We start from the raw sequence: 17,640 nt of genomic DNA on the forward strand, positions 1-17,640 counted from the left end.
AAAAACCTTGAAACAGCAAATACCAGCTTGTGGTATCTGACTTAAATATACGCATGGCTTCCAAAGACAATTAAAAGATAAAATGCGACATACAGGGGCCAGCCAAGTTTTCCTAAGTTCAGCGTAAAAGGAACAGCAGAAGAAAACGTGCTCAGTGGTTTCAGGTGAAATATGGCACAAAGGACACAATGAATTAACAGACAGGTTTCCCCATGAACTCTTCAATGCATTCAAAGGAAGGGTTCCGTATCTAAACTGGACATACAAGGCTCGAGCCTGAGGCGGTTCAATATCATCCAGAAACACTTCAAACGCAAATACTCCTTTGGTATTTAAAAACCCCGCAGTCAAAGTGCCATGTGCAAACCGGTCAACCCTTTCTGAGACCATTAGTTCCAATAACCTTTTTTTGACTAAAGGGATCATAAGTTTAGTCATAGACCCTGGGTCTTCCCAGAGTTGCACCATCCCAATTTTTGTAAACCAGACCTTGATCTTACTAAACCACTTAATGCGGCCTGTTTGATTATGCAGAGCATTCAACTCTACCAAAGCCTCCCTCAGGGGCACCTGTGTTTTGTTTATCCACACCCTGATCCAGAACAGGCTTGACCTCAAAATGGCATAACGGTCAATAGGTTTTAGGCCAAGATCTAATCTAAGTGGCAGCAGAGGTGTATTCACTGGGAGGTTCATAATGGCTCTCATGAATTTATTTGAATGCCACAGGGTGTTCTGGCAATAAGCAGTGTGTCATCTGCAAAAAGCAGACAGGGCACTACCTTTCCAGCCAATTTTGGGGAGTCGCCACCGCAGTTAAAAAGTTCTCCTATTAGGCCATTTATGTAGAGGATAAACAATGTAGGAGCAAGAACGCATCCCTGGTGAGCGCCCTTCTGAACAGCTATGGCATTTGTCAGGGAGCCCTCAGTATTCCACTTGACCCTGGCGAAGGTATCTTGGTGTAACCTAACCAAGAGTCTGAGAAAATAAGCCGGTAGACCCAATGAGCTCAGTGCTAGCCAATGTTGGGACCGATCGATGGAATCGAAGGCGGTCTTTAGGTCCACGAACACTACATATAGGTGACCTCCTCTAATTGTGACTTCTTTCCAGATTAATAGGAGAAACCTAAAGACTTGGTGATGTGTGTTCTCTTCAATAAACCCGCACAGTAATCCAAATGAGCAAGGAGTCTTCACAGTTTCAGTAGATTTATTGTAGATAACAGGATACACAAGTATTCAGTGTAAAGGGCTCAAGGTGGCTGCTCCAACTGATTCAGAAGCAATTCCAGCCTCAAACCCAAACATTCCAAACATGTATTACATAGAATACTTTGACAAGTACAAAGGAACATTCCAATCCTTATATGTAAAACAAGTTCACTGAAAAATAATGCACAGGCACCACATATCTCCCACCTTTTAACGAAAAAAGGAAAATTACACATTCAACAAAATTGTGAAAATAAAATTACATATTTGATAAAACTGCGAACAAAATTGCTTATTGGACATACCTACTAGGAATCCTCCTAATTCTTGAACTCTTTCTGATCTCAGGAGAACTCTTATCAAAATTTACCACTGGATTATAAACAGGATTGATTCTGGCCAAGCGACCAAAATTCCACCATTGGCCATTCTCTAATTTTGCACTGTTACCTTTAATTAAGATTACACGTGCAGGATCCCTGAATTTTGATTTACCTTTTTGTAACAAAAGAGGGTCCTTGACACGAACCAGGTCACCAACAACAAATTTGACTTCTTTCTTGGAGACGGGCACGGAGAGTTTATCACAACTTCTATCACTGGCTTCATCACTACGATTTTTAGCAATGAGCGAATTCTCTGCAACATCACATTTATTGTTCAGACAATTCAACTTCCAAAATGGATTGAGCGTAGACACCACTTTCCTCCCTCTCATCAACTCAAAAGGAACACAACCAGATACTGAGTGAGGAGTAGTCCTATATGCCCATACTATGAGAGGCATGTTCCACTTTCTAAATGTGCTGCAGAGTGCATCACACATGGAAAGAGGAAAGAACGAGGAGAAAATAAACATTTCTCCTCATTACAATTGATCTGGGGAGGCGTAAGGTTTTACCCTTCCCCAGGTTTGCGTGATTAAGTAAATCTGGGGAAGTGTCAAAACCCATGGATGCTTGAGGGAAAAGCCCCTGCAAAGCCCATGGGATGCCTCCCTGGTGCAGAGTAAGGCAATGCAGCAACTTGCGCTGCTTTTTCCTACTCCATATTATGAAGCTATTCAAAGCCAGGCAAGGTGGCGTTGCATGGCTTATTGATATGGTTGAGAGGTTTGCCATTCTGGTGGTGCATGTCTCTCATAAATGAGCCCCTCAGTATGTAATGTTTCTGATAGCTGAAATTATAGTAATAAATTTACATTGTCCTGTAGCTATAACTAACAGACCAACTGGATAGACAGGAACCAACAAGATGCCATGAAGGAGGGACGGACTGTTTATAGTCATAACTAGTTAAGGGACTACAAAAAGCATACATGTTGCTAAATCTCACATTTAAGGTCTTTATGGAGGTGGGGCAACCTCATTGAGTGTCGACTCAGATGAGCAGCACTTAAGAGGGGCTAATAACCACGCATGTGTGTTTAAGGCTTGCTTAGCACTGTTTTTTTCTTCTTCTTATAAACAAAAAAGGACACTGTTGTTTTGCTCCCTTCTACCAAAGCAGTATGAAAAAAGGGACCAATAACTATCATTTTCATGAGACACTTGATTGCGAGGTGTACCAAAAAGTGTGGTCTGTGTCCTTAGCAGTATTTTCCTTCAGTATGATTGGCTAAAATTGAAGGCACAGCAAGCAACCTAACTAGTAATGCTGAGCAGTGTACATGACTTTGACACAGGGGGCCAAAGTAAAGAGTTTACCACATATGTTATCCTCCAATAACCATGGGCGTAGAAAGTGTGGGGGACCTGGGGGATATGTATGGCTCAAATTCTGGAGTGTGGCACATGGGGACAAGGGGAAAAATAAATGTTGCTCTCTCTTTTGTGATTAGCAGGGCTATTAGGGCTACCTATAATAGCTCTGCACTTGATCTATGAACTGCCTCCAGTTAGTTGACCAATCTGTCACAGCATAAAGGTGACTGCACAGACGCTAGCCGTCCTCTGCCTAACAATGCTGTAACGCTCCAGGAATTCCTTATCACCTCACTTCCACAGCGGCCTGTAGTCTGCACTTCTAAGGACAAAGGGAGAGAGGTCCTTTGTTAATTACTATTTGCATCTTGCCCCTCCTCAGCCCCACCGTACCTACAGTGGCATCGTTATTCCCCCCTCTTCACCAGTTTAAGAGGGTCCTTATGTAACGTAACTGGTTGTTTGGGTAAATTTTGCGCTATATAAAATCGCATTAAATATTAGGATGCTGGTGACATACACGTAGGACTAGGAACCAAGGAGCGCTGCCTGAGTGAAAGGCAGGACCAATTACACTTGCATATTGTAATCCACAAGCAGCTTTATTTTGTTGGAAGCCTACCTGTATGTAATAACAACCTCCTGTGGTCCTTTTATGGCAGCTGTTATTGGTGGGGGGACACTGGCTGCACTTCCGTGTTCAAAACTAAAAGTGCAGTGTAAGCGTCATGACAGAGGATGAACTTGAGTGCAGTACTGCAGAGTGCATCAGGGCCCCCCTTGTGCAACCACATTTCAAGCACGTGACACTGGAGGTGAGCGACACTCGTTTGTCCAGTGTTTTCTGTCTAGCTTTAACAAAACATTTTTTTTTATTAAAAAGACCATTAATATATGCCCACCTTGTACCTTGCCAAGTCAGTCCATTACCTGGCAGCAAGATAAATTTTTCTTGCCATAATTCCCCTTGAGCAGCTTGCCCTCTTTAACGATGAGCAAATGGGAGCCATGTATCTTCATAGAGTTTTTATCATCCAGGGTATTAGTTACAAATATGGAGTGAGTAAATTTCCATATGCACTGGATGCTGCATTAGAAGTGCGCAAAACGAGGATGATGAAAGATCTGATGTATGCTGGGAGTGACCTGGACAAGTTGGTTAGAAGCATTATTTAGATCTCAAGTATGTTATTAAGTTACAGGCACCGTAACATTCTTGGAGGGAACCGCAAAACTTCCTGTGGAAGGTTAACCTCAGCAGACAGACCTTGGTTTTTTGAGCACTCCTTAAAGGCTGCCAGGAAAAAGTTTCGGTAAATATTTTAATAATTGTACTTTACAAAGCCCGCACTCTTGCCTGTTCACCCTCTCAAGACCATGCCAAAAGTTGTTCAAAATGGGGGGTAATTTATATTGCTGGCTAATCCCTTGCCTACCTGCTGCCTTAAAGACTGAGCCCTGAAGTCAGCAGGAAGATTTGAAGAAGCAAGATAAGGAGGATTTGGTAAAGACAGTATGTGCCTAGGATTACACGGTTGATTAAACAGAAAAGCCGCTGTGCAATTCATTTACTCAAAGCTATCTCTTTCTTAGATCAAAGGTTAAAGGGAGATATTCTCAAAAATGTGTAATAAATACCGCAAAAGTAACTTAACGCAACTCTTCACATCGCAGTCTATCACGGGAAAATAACACTGTGTTAACGTGGTATTCACAACACGGTGGCACCATGCGATAGACCCAGCACAGCGCGTCAAATGAACGCATTAAAATCAATGCGACGCCGCAAAAATGCGAAACACCAACGCGAAAAAAGAGGCGATGACGCAAATTGCGATATAAAAATCAGCGAAAACCAGCCACAGGCTCGCAATCCCCAATCGACATGCAGGAAAATGCACTATAAAAGTTGGAAAAAAAACACATACAAAAGCCAAACAACAGCGAAACACATTGGAGACAGCCAGAGCAAGTGCAGAGGACAACGAGAACTCCACAAGCCCTCCGGAGGACCAGCCTGGGACCTTGGGGTCAGGGAAGGGCAAGGAGAAGAAGAGGAGGAAGAAAAGGTTCAGTCCGCAGGGAAACAGGATCCTGACAATGGAGGTGATAGAACACCATCAACTACTTTTTGTCACCGCCACTGTGTCACTGGCAACTAAAAATGGAATATGGCAGACCATCGTGGACAAGGTGAATGTAGTCGGAGTGCTGAAGAGGACAACGGAAGAGGTCAAGAGGTGCTGGAATAAATCCAAGCGCAAAACCAAGCAGAAACTCACAAACAACCGGAAGGCAGCAATGCAGACTGGAGGTGGGAGCCCAGCACCACAGGAGGAGCTGGATGCGATGGAGGAAATGGTGTCCACAGTCATCAGTGGGGAGATGGTGGCAGGAGTCGGGGGACCGGAAACTGCTCAACATGAACGGACACAACAGCAACAGGGTGAGTAATGACCAGGGACTGGGGGGACGGGTGGAGGTGGGCACAATGGCACACATGCACAATTAAGCATAGCACAGCTGCGGACAAACCATGCCCCAGACCCCAAACTCCCACCAAGAGACCAATGCATCCAAGTATGCAACATCTCAGCACTGTACAAGCACAGAAGTCAGAGGCACACCGTAGTTAAGGGATAAGGGGCAGCAAAATCAGAGCTGCAGGGGTGACTCCCCCAAAATGCGGCACACACACACCACTTGCAGAGCACATCAACATTGACAACCACACATCCACAACTGAACAGAGGACCCAACTGGTGCCATTTGTGGGCAGAAACTGGCCAATCACATGTGGCATAGCAGGGAGATGTGAGTTGACAATGTACAAGTACAAACACACATCTGTGATGTTGTCGAAATGTCCACTGTCCCGCATCATATATGCAGCTCCCCACAAACAGTCACAATGCACCATGTCATGCAGTCTGTATGTAAACATGTACACTGCGTCAACACACGTGCACGCAATTTTAAAATGCCCTTTATATTGCAGAGCAGAAATTCAACACCTCCGGGGAACCCAACCCCTGCACAGAACACACAGCAGGCAGCAACTACCACCAAGGCTGCCTCCCAGGACCCCCATGACGAACACATGGCCTTCCAACGCCGTGTGTTGGGGTGCCAGGAGAAGCTGGCTGAACAGGTGCAGGTGGGGTTCGACCGCATGGCAGACAAACTAGACACCATATGTGGGTGTCTAAGTCCCATCAGGGACCACTCACAGTCCCTAACGGACACCCAGAGTCCACTCCATGCCCTCCAATGAACCATGGCTGACTTTGTCAGAGTCCTGACTCAGAGACAAGAACGAATGTCTAGTCAGAGTGGCTTCAGTGAGCTCGCCCGGGAGTTGGGACTCATGCGGAGGCTCATGGAGAACATGGAGCAGACGTGGGCGGAAAGATCGGCTGCCATGGCTGCACACAAGCGAGAGGTTGCTGGGTCACTCAATGACATAAAGGCCCTCCTTATGGCATTGCTGCCACAAGGCCTGGTGCATTCCACCTCCGGCCCCTGAGGTGTCAGTGCCACACAGTGCTGGAGACAGAACACCACCACCCACATGTAAGGCACATGAAACAGCAGAGCACAAAGATGCAGATGAGTCTGCCCTCGTGGTCAGAAGTAAGCGATAGCATTCATCTCCGCCATATGGCCTGTTTCTGCTTGGTTCTGCTCTCTGCATCATCAACTTCCACCGTCCCCTGATGCACTCTGCGACACTCACCTTGGACCTCGACATCGACTGCCATATTCTGTTTGGTCACCAAAGACACAGCCATCAGACTGCGGACTAAACTCCTCCTCTTCTGATGTACTTGTCGTTCCCTGAAGGACTCTTGCTGGCCCTTCACAGGCTGACAATGTAAAGTGGGGTTTTCAGGGCCCTGTACTGCTCAAGCTGCAACACTCCGCTGAATGTGCATTAAACATTCATTTTCACACCGATGTGTCATGTCTATGATCTTGCATGTGTGTGTCAGACGTCCACAAGGTGCCTTGACAATAATGAGCACATTGCAAGACAAAAGTCATGGCCCAAGAGAAAGAATAATGACAGGGACCAATGGTTGGACTAAGCTGAACCGAAAAAGGCACTCTAAGATGGCCGCCGCCTTCGAATCGGCGGCGGTCTAGTTTATTTCCCCACAGGTGTTCTGAGGCTGTGTGAAGCGCACGCGCTGAGTCAAACGCGCACTTCACTGAAGATTCAACCGAGTATGCACGTTCAGGAAAGGCTCCACAGAACTTTAGTACCAGAGAAATAATTTGTCGGGAATTCATCCGGTTATCGTCCGCTAGTCCCGTCGGGAGTAGTTTAGGTCAGCGCAAAAGATTTTCCAGCTTCGTACCTGGTTTCTCTTTCTCATAATTCTCGTCAAAGGAAAAAGGAGACCTGGCGGCTAGAAGTTCACTCGAAGTTATCCAGAGGAAAAGAAAGAAGAGAACAAATAAGCTAAGTGAAAATTCAGTTGAATAAAGATAGAATATTTCGTGAGCATAATGTAAATAGAAAGACTTGCACAAGGTTAAGAGGCTTAGACAGATACTTACCCACAGGACGTATTCGACCGTTTCCTCTGCTAATAAAAGGAAGGTTTATTGAACCTGAGACAAAATGTTAGACGATGTATAAGGTCAAAGATTTATAACAGATACTTTCCAGTACAGAGTTGCACAGCAATACCCTACAAGAAAGTAAGAGGAGAGTTACATTTTAAAACACCTGACAGTTAGAACAAGATTACTTAGAAGAATAGAAGCACCACTCAAGAAGTAAGTGAAGTAATAGCCATTCAAATATACTTACCCAAGGTGAGGTAGGAGGTAGAAGGGGCTTAAAGTATAATTTGTTTGATAGGTGAATCGGTCTGGTGTTTAAACAAGAAAACAAGAGCAAGCAACACAACGAAGATAGAGGAGAGGCACAGTACTTGAAAACTTGGGTAGGCATAGACCCTAGGAGAGAAAGGAAAGAGCGAATAAAAGTAGACTAAGTGATTAATTAATCTTGTTTGCTATTTAGATTCTCTCAGACAATATTCAGTCTGCAGTTCGGAAGAAGAAGCAGGCGAAAGAGAGAAGACGAGTTTCAGGACCAGTCTCTTCTTGGTTTATTATTTTATCCACTCCCCCTTCCCCCCAGAGGGTAGTCTTGGAGTCTAGATATCTTACTGGATCTCCGGAGTGCCTTTGAGGGGGAGTTGGGAATCAGCATCTCTGTTCCTGTGTAAGACTCAAGTAAGAATTTCTCTGCATCTTGACAGAGTGAAGTGCCCACATTTTAAACAACTTGCACCCGGACAGAGATGGCTGAAGGAATAAGCTTTCAGACCTTAGGAACGGTTTTAGAGACTATACAGAAGGAGTTGGTGGCAGTAAGAGAGGAAAATCAGAGTCTTAGAGAAGAGGTAGTAAACTCAAGGAAAGAAGCGGTGGAATTGGCTCAGAGATTAAGGCAACCATTTAGTACAAGACAAGAAACATTAGATCCCCCTGTTGAAGGCCCAAGCAGAATAGCAACACAAGTAATCCATTCTTTGTCCCCAGTTATACCGTTAGCCCCCCCAGAGTGATTTAGTGGGGACCCACAAAAGGCGCAGATATTCATCACTCAGTGCTCTTTACACTTCATGTGTCGCCCTTCATTTTCCCAGATGCGCAGTCAAGGGTGGCCTTTGTGCTGTCATATTTGAGTGGAGATGCGGCGTCTTGGTCCATGCCTCTGGTTTCCCGTGATGACCCTCTATTGCAAAATTACGAAGCATTCAAGCAAGAATTTCTTCGGAATTTTGACAGGCGAAGAATCTCTCAAGCAGTTGATAATGAATTACTTGATTTAAGGCAGGGAAACCGAGACCTTGTGGCATATTTAGCACAGTTTAACAAATTGGTAGTGGAAACTGACTGGCCCGAGAGTAAAAGAGCTGCAGTTATTTACAGAGGGCTGAGAGACGAACTCAAAGACGTGCTGGCGCAGATACCAAATCGACCCACGGAAATCTCAGAGTTGGTAGATCTGGTCTTAGAGATAGACTTCCGTCAAGGTGAAAGAAAAGGAGAAAAAAGAAGAGATTTTAAACCAACGATTCCCAGATTTGATAGGGTTCGGTCTGAAGGCACCAGAATTACAGATGGGCAGATGGGTTCGGAACCCATGCAAATAGGAAAGATAAGAGGTCCCTTAACAAGAGAGGAAAAGGAGAAGAGGAGAACAGGCAATTTATGTATGTACTGTGGCTCCAGTGGCCATTTCGTGAGAGGATGTCCAAAGAAACCAAAGACTTCCTTGAAACCGAAGGAAAACTTGCAGCACCACCTGTAGCGGGAGTTGGACCGGTGGATGCTAATAAAAAATCAACTCCACAGGAACATCAAGTAGCGAATACCCTGCAGTCATCGGCCCCACACTTGGTTTTATCCATGGTAATTAAGTTTTGACAAATAACCTTGACAGAGGTTTCAGTAATGATAGATTCTGGAGCCACCGGAAACTTTTGCGATTTAAAGTTTGCAGCCAAGGTGGGTTTGCGAGCAATACTGAAACCTAAGAGTGAACCAGTCCGGGCAGTAGACGGAAAAAACCTCTCCTCCGGACCCATAGTGAGCCATACAGAGCAGGTGCAACTCGTGTCTAGTGATGGCCATGAAGAAGTTATTCAATTCAACTTAATTGACGCACCCCAGTTTCAGCTCATCTTAAGTCTGCCCTGGCTTACTGAACACAACCCAACCATTAATTGGAGCTCCAGGACAATAGAAATGGATTCGGAGTATTGCAAGAAGAACTGTTTTGAAGCGTAGGAAAAATCTAATGAATGTAATCCTGCTCATTCGTTGTGTACAACTGGAGTATCAGAGTCCGTCATCAATTCCCAAGAAATTCCACACGAATATCGAGATTTTGAAGATGTTTTCAATGAAACAGAGGCAGAACAATTGCCACCCCATCGAGTGTATGATTGTAAGATAGATCTTGTACCAGGCACTAGTCTGCCTTGCAGTCGAGTTTATGCCCTAACAGAAAAGGAACATCATCATTTAAAGGAATACTTGGACAAATACCTAGCAAATGGTTTTATCCGGCCATCACAGTCTCCAGTATCTTCGCCTCTATTTTTTGTGCCGAAGATGGAAGGCGATTTGAGGACCTGTATTGATTATCGAGCGATCAATAAGATCACCAAGAAAAATCGTTACCCGCTTCCACTCATTTCGGTTCTATTGGATCAGGTGAAAGGAGCACAGATATATACCAAACTCGATCTTAGAGGAGCTTACCACCTTGTTCGAATGCGCGAAGGAGATGAGTGGAAGACAGCTTTCAGAACAAAATTTGGACTATTCGAATATCAAGTCATTCCGTATGGTCTATGCAATGCCCCGGCGGCTTTCCAACATTTTATAAGTGACATACTCCATGAATATATAGATCAATGCGCGATTGTGTACATTGATGATATTCTGATTTATTCTTCCAACAAAGATAAGCATCGAGGGGAAGTCAGAGGAGTCTTACAGAAGCTCAGAGAAAACAAGCTGTTTGTGAAACTAGAAAAATGTGCATTCAATGTCACACAGGTGGAGTTCTTAGGTTTTGTCCTTTCTCCAACTGGGATAAACATGGATGAACGAAAAATCAAGGCTGTGGTTGAGTGGAAGTCCCCTGAAAATGTTAAGGAGGTCAAGAGTTTTATAGGGTTCGCAAATTTCTACAGAAGGTTTATCAGCGAATTCTCACGGAAAATACTTCCCCTTACATGCTTACACGATTACTCAGGAAAGGAATCCACTTTGAATGGACTGAGGAAACTGAAGAATCCTTTAAATCCCTGAAGAAAGACTTCACCACTGCTCCAATACTCTTACATGCAGATCCTTTGGAACCCTTTTACTTTGAAACTGATGCCTCTGATCTAGCAGTCGGAGGAGTGTTATCCCAGCGGCACAAAGTAACTGGTCAGTTGCATCCAGTCGCCTACAGGTCAAGAAAACTGACACCTGCTGAAGTGAATTACACTATTACGGAGAAGGAGTTATTGGCCATCAAAGACGCCTTCAAAGAATGGCGACACTATCTCATGGGAGCTCAACATCTAGTAACAGTTTTCACCGATCACCGGAATTTAAGATTTCTGAAATCAGCTAGAACGCTGACTCCCAGACAACTTCGATGGTCGTTGTACTTTGCTGATTATGACTTTGTAATCACTTACAGGCCTGGGGCTCAAAATGGGAAGGCTGATGCTCTCTCCAGATTAGGAACTAGCAATCAGAAGAGTCAAACAGAAAATCAAACTATAATTCCAAGTGCGAAAATCATCGGCGCCACCACCTCAGTAGACCTGAAGGAACAAATCACCAAAATCATGAGTCCAGAAGAAATGCAAGATTGGGTCAAAGGATAAGCTGGGAGGGAAATTCAACATCAGCTACCTTACTATAAGGGGGCCTTGTACTTGCCCACCGAAGAATTACAAAATCAAGCTTTGTAAGAGTGTCACGATGCTCCTTTGGCAGGACACAAGGGAGAAGCCAAGACAGAAGAATTGATTAAAAGACATTATTGGTGGCCTCACATGACCAGAGACATTGAAAAGTACGTTAAGACCTGTGAAATCTGCGCTCAGGGAAAATCTGAACAGCAGGCTCCTAAGGGATTGTTACAACCTCTGCCTACACCACCCTTCCCATGGCACACGGTCACGCTAGACCTAATCATATATTTACCTCTTAGTCAAGGTTTTAACACAATTTTAGTGGTAGTAGACGCATTTTCCAAAATGGCACATTTCATGGCTCTAAAAGGGGTTCCCACTGCTAAGCAGCTAGCTAGACACTTCAGTACACAGATAGTGAAGATTCACGGAATCCCAAATGTTGTCATTTCAGACAGGGGTACACAATTCGTGTCTAGTTTTTGGAAGGCCTTCCTGGAAGGTCTGGGGATCGAAGCCAGATATTCGACCAGCTACCACCACGAGACAGATGGACAAACGGAGAGGGTGAACCAAGAGTTAGAGCAGTATCTAAGGTTGTTTCTTTTAAAACAAGATGGTGAGTGGTCAGATTATTTATGGGCAGCCGAGTTTGCACACAATAACGCCAAAAATTTCTCCACAGGCTATTACCCATTTTACCTGAACTATGGCCGACACCCAAATTCCACAATAAGACAAACTGATCTATCGGTCCCAGCAGCAAAAGATTTAGTATCTTACCTAAAACTAGTCCACCAAACAGCTATTCAAAACTTAGAACAGGCCAAAAACAAATATAAGACTTATGCAGATAAAAGGAGACGAGAGGGCCCTCTCTTAAAGAGAGGGGACAGTGTTTGGTTAAGCACAAAGAACCTTAGGTTAAAAGGTAACAGAAAATTTCAACCCAGATTTATTGGGCCCTATCTGATAGAGGAAAAGATGTCTCAAGTTACTTATCGGTTAAGGCTACCAACCAAGCTGAAAATTCACCCAGTCTTTCATGTGTCCTTGTTGAAAAAAGCACCATCAGAACTGCGGAAAAACCTGGCTCCAAAACCCATCCACTTAGAATCTGGAGTTGAGTTTGAAGTAAAAGAAATTCTCGATTCAAAGGAGACTAACGGAAGGTTGTACTACTTGGTGGATTGGAAGGGCTATGGACCAGAGGAGCGATCTTGGGAATTGGAATCAGATGTTCATGCTCCAAGATTGGTGAAATCTTTTCACCAAAAATTCCCTATGAAGCCAAGATTGAGAGGACCTCCTTTGTTGGAGGGTACTGTCAGACCTCCCCAAGGTGCCTTGACAATAATGAGCACATTGCAAGACAAAAGTCATGGCCCAAGAGAAAGAATAATGACAAGGACCAATGGTTGGACTAAGCTGAACCAAAAAAGGCACTCTAAGATGGTCGCCGCCTTCGAATCGGCGGCGGTCTAGTTTATTTCCCCACAGGTGTTCTGAGGCTGTGTGAAGCGCACGCGCTGAGTCAAACGCGCACTTCACTGAAGATTCAACCGAGTATGCACGTTCAGGAAAGGCTCCACAGAACTTTAGTACCAGAGAAATAATTCGTCGGGAATTCGTCCCGTCGGGAGTAGTTTAGGTCAGCGCAAAAGATTTTCCAGCTTCGTACCTGGTTTTTCTTCCTCATAATTCTCGTCAAAGGAAGAAGGAGACCTGGCGGCTAGCAGTTCACTCGAAGTTATCCATAGGAAAAGAAAGAAGAGAACAAATAAGCTAAGTGAAAATTCAGTTGAATAAAGATAGAATATTTCGTGAGCATAATGTAAATAGAAAGACTTGCACAAGGTTAAGAGGCTTAGACAGATACTTACCCACAGGACGTATTCGACCGTTTCCTCTGCTAATAAGAGGAAGGTTTATCGAACCTGAGACAAAATGTTAGACGATGTATAAGGTCAAAGATTTATAACAGATACTTTCCCCCAGTACAGAGTTGCACAGCAATACCCTACAAGAAAGTAAGAGGAGAGTTACATTTTAAAACACCTGACAGTTAGAACAAGATTACTTAGAAGAATAGAAGCACCACTCAAGAAGTAAGTGAAGTAATAGCCATTCAAATATACTTATCCAAGGTGAGGTAGGAGGTAGAAGGGGCTAAAAGTATTATTTGTTTGATAGGTGAATCGGTCTGGTGTTTAAACAAGAAAACAAGAGCAAGCAACACAACGAAGATAGAGGAGAGGCACAGTACTTGAAAACTTGGGTAGGCATAGACCCTAGGAGAGAAAGGAAAGAGCGAATAAAAGTAGAATAAGTGATTAATTAATCTTGTTTGCTATTTAGATTCTCTCAGACAATATTCAGTCTGCAGTTCGGAAGAAGAAGCAGGCGAAAGAGAGAAGACGAGTTTCAGGACCAGTCTCTTCTTGGTTTATTATTTTATCCACTCCCCCTTCCCCCCAGAGGGTAGTCTTGGAGTCTAGATATCTTACTGGATCTCCGGAGTGCCTTTGAGGGGGAGTTGGGAATCAGCATCTCTGTTCCTGTGTAAGACTCAAGTAAGAATTTCTCTGCATCTTGACAGTGTGGTGGTATGGATGCATGTAGGATCAATGAGTTCCCCTTATGTCCATGTTGCTCATGTTGTGGGACCTGGGTCACAGGGTGACACCTTGCCGACTGCGTGCCGGGTGGTGCTGACACTAGAACGGAGACACACGCACTAGTTACTTCCTTGTCCAGCCTAGACCCGAACCACGCCCAGAGCCTGGGGGTCATTGTTCATTCCCTTACGCTGGACTGGCATACGCCAGGCCAGACCACTCTGCTTACGCTCACAGGGGAGGACGACAACGCTACGGGCCCGATTCACAGAACTAACTTAAGACAAAATCCTAAACTTACTACCATTTTGGTATTCACAGAATGCACTTACTGCTTTTGGTATTCACAGAATGCACTTACTACTTTTGGTATTCACAGAATGGATTTATGACTACTAACTTTACGTCTGCACTCGGCCCGGAGGCAGAGCTTCTGGGCCGGAGGCGGAGCTTCCGGGCCAGAGGCGGGGCTTCCGGGCTGGAGGCAGAGCTTCCGGCCCAGAGGTGGAGATTTTGGCCATGGCTAATTCTCCGCCACTGGCCGGAATCCCCACCTCCGGGCCGGAAGCTCCGCCTCCGGGCCGGAAGCTCCGCCTCCGGGCAGAATTTCCGGCCCGAGTGCGGACGTAAAGTTAGTAGTCGTAAATCCATTCTGTGAATATCAAAAGTAGTAAGTGCATTCTGTGAATACCAAAAGTAGTAAGTGCATTCTCTGAATACCAAAAGTAGTAAGTTTAGGATTTTGTCTTAAGTTAATTCGGTGAATCGGGCCCTACATGTCCCAGGTCTACCCTGTAGGGATCTGCTGCTCACACATCTAGGTATCAGCATGCCACAGACACTCCCTCACACCCATCCAGCACAGGCATCAAAAGACATGTGACCCTGTCAATAAAAAGGCCCTGGTGCACGTGCTCAGCACAGCAAAGCATATTGCCCGTTGCCGGGGGGGACATGATGGCGTCCACACCACAGGACTCAATCATAAAGGGTCTATGTCTTGCGGGGCACAGACTTGGTGGCACCGGATACACTGCAGCAGGCACAGGCACACTGCCACGGGACGGTGTCTTTCGGTGCACTGAGGTAGGGGCACCTAAAGTGCTGAGCGGGTGTGCAGCCTGCGATGATGCGCCGTCCAGGCGGTCCGGAATGGAGGCATTATTGTGAGCCCTGCTGGACCGCAGTGTAGGCCTGAGCCAGCGGGCAGTGCTGGCCTACCGCCATGTGGCGTCGCCTCATGGTTCACAGAGTTAGTGGCTCCTTGAGGGCTGAGCAGATGTGCAGCCTGCGATGAGGCCGGATGCACTGATATGTTCACAGCCATAGCGAAATCAAGACCCAGAATCAAGTGTGTGACCTGGTGGCCCACGGTGCGGGGCTTCATGATGTGGAGGGTGCCATGGTCAGTGTGGGCTCAACCATGTTTCAGGGAGCACTTAGAAAGAACTGGCCAGGGGATATAAAGAGTAAAAATCCTCCAGCAGATCCCGGTATCCCTTTATTAGTGGAACTACAGGGGATATTAAAATATAAAAAGGAAAATATGCGGGTCACACAGAGTTTTATGGTCCTATGACCTTAGTGCCAACATGTATCAGTCCGAAACATTTGTGGCCCATTCAGGTCCCGGACTTTCTTCAGGGCAAAAAAGGTCCTCCCTGGTTGAGATAGTATCAGGATATTACCTATCTATACAAATATGAATACAAGGACAGGTAGCGGCTCCGTTGTAAAAATTATCGGACACAGACAACCTATCTTGTTCTCCCGTAGGTTTGTATTACTCCATCTGTGAAAGAAACAAGAAGAAAGGAAAGAAATGTCTTTATATGCCCGTGGGGTACTTATTGTGGTATAAGATTTTGTACGGGAGGACGTTTCCCCACCAGGAATTACCCCTCCGCCCTTACGGCTCCAGAGAAGATCCCCTTCTCCGTGTAGCTATAGTTTATTGCAGGATAGAGATGCCTAGCTTAGAGTGAGCATGCCACTTGCTATTGCAAAGTGCACAGAGCAGGGATACAGCAGAAGTGAAGTGCACCTTGCATTGTATAGGAGCAAAGGACAACTGTGAAAAGCTGCAGACAGAGCCTCTTCCCCTAAAAAAGAAATGTGACCTTGTCAAATGAAACAGGTGCTCGAGAAAAACCTATTAAGTTTGCATGGAGTAAAACTGCAAAAAAATACAGCTGGATTGTGATGGAACCAACCACTCCCACTAATGTTCTATTGCATGAGAAAATCAGAGGTTGCAACCTTAAATAATGATTAGTCAGTGAAATGTTGGGCATGTCATTAATTGCTCTCAATGGCTCTTTGCTTTTCTGCCAAGAAAAGCCCTCTTGAAAGTAGCTTTTAGTCCTTCACTTCTTACTATTAGTTGGCTTCAATGTTGCTCTTATTTATATCCTTTTCATTTGTGAGAACGTCTATGCATGCCATGCATGCCAGCTTCACTTCATTTCCATGTTTTTGTTTTGTGTTCTTCCATCTGCTTGTGCTTGGATTGTGGCACTTTTTTGTGGGTGTCTATTGTTTCTTCCTATGTTCTTTTTAGACACTCTTATGTCACTCTATCTAATATTTTTGTTTTTGTTGTCTTGGGCCTGCCACTCCTGCAATTTGATGTTTGGTTTCCAGATTTTTCAAAGCATCATGTTCCAGTGAGCCACTTTTCTCTGGCCAGTCTTTTCCAAGTCACATAACAAAACAACAACGCAGTTTATTAAATTGGAACCATTCACTGAGGGTGCATTTGTTTCTGGCTTGTCTTCGTGTGGTCAAATGCCGTATAATGATGACGTCCTTCCCAATTTGGAAAGCAAATGTAAGTTATATGTTTTAAAACAGTAACAATTGAGAATATTGGCACTTGCTTACATGCATGTGTATGCTTGCTGTTACTAGTTCAAAGGTTGTACCTCTCAATAGCCTCAATAGCACACCATACCATACTCATACCATGATTTACTATACAATAACAGGCCATTGCATAACACACCATACTATACAATAACAGACCATAACATACCATATTATACAATAACAAACAATAACATCACATACCATGCAATACTATCCATGACAGGCCATACCATTACCATACAATGACAATCCATACCATATTACACCATATTAATCACTAACAGCTCACACCATACAATAACAGTTCATACCATACTATAAAATACCATACTATACTGTACAATGACAGGCCATACCGTATAATACTATTCAATCACATCATCGTCACCTCTTTTCACCTCTGCCCACCCCTGAACTCTCAAGTCACTCTCACCTGCCTTTGCCCATCTCTGAACAATAAAGTCACCCTCACCTCACCTCCCTTTACCAATACCCACCCCGGAACCCTCAAGTCACCTTCACCTCCCATTACGTGTACTCACCCCAAATCTCTCAAGTCACCCTTACCTCCCTTTGCCTCTACCTACTTCTGAACCATCTTGTCATCCTTACCTCCCATTAACTCTCTCCATCTCTAAACCCTAAATTTACTTTTTAAAAAAAAAATAACATGAAATGTTATTTAAAGAAAAAAGGTACCTTTGTGATAAAGACTGTGTGGTAGAGGATGTTTCCCCTCAGGCATGTTACAAATGTTTAGGGGGCACTGTCAATTGTTTTATGTCCT

At 44.6% G+C, this 17,640-nt stretch overlaps 1 long non-coding RNA gene across 1 annotated transcript in view; it reads left to right on the forward strand.

Annotated features, from left to right (window-relative positions):
* LOC146817308 (uncharacterized) overlaps positions 1-17,640 on the forward strand; it is a 226,345-nt gene that overhangs the window by 175,574 nt on the left and 33,131 nt on the right. The gene's annotated exons all lie outside the window — the stretch shown is intronic.

Source organism: Triturus cristatus, chromosome 6, assembly GCF_964204655.1.
Source record: "Triturus cristatus chromosome 6, aTriCri1.1, whole genome shotgun sequence".
In the NCBI taxonomy this organism is placed as follows: Eukaryota; Metazoa; Chordata; class Amphibia; order Caudata; family Salamandridae; genus Triturus; species Triturus cristatus.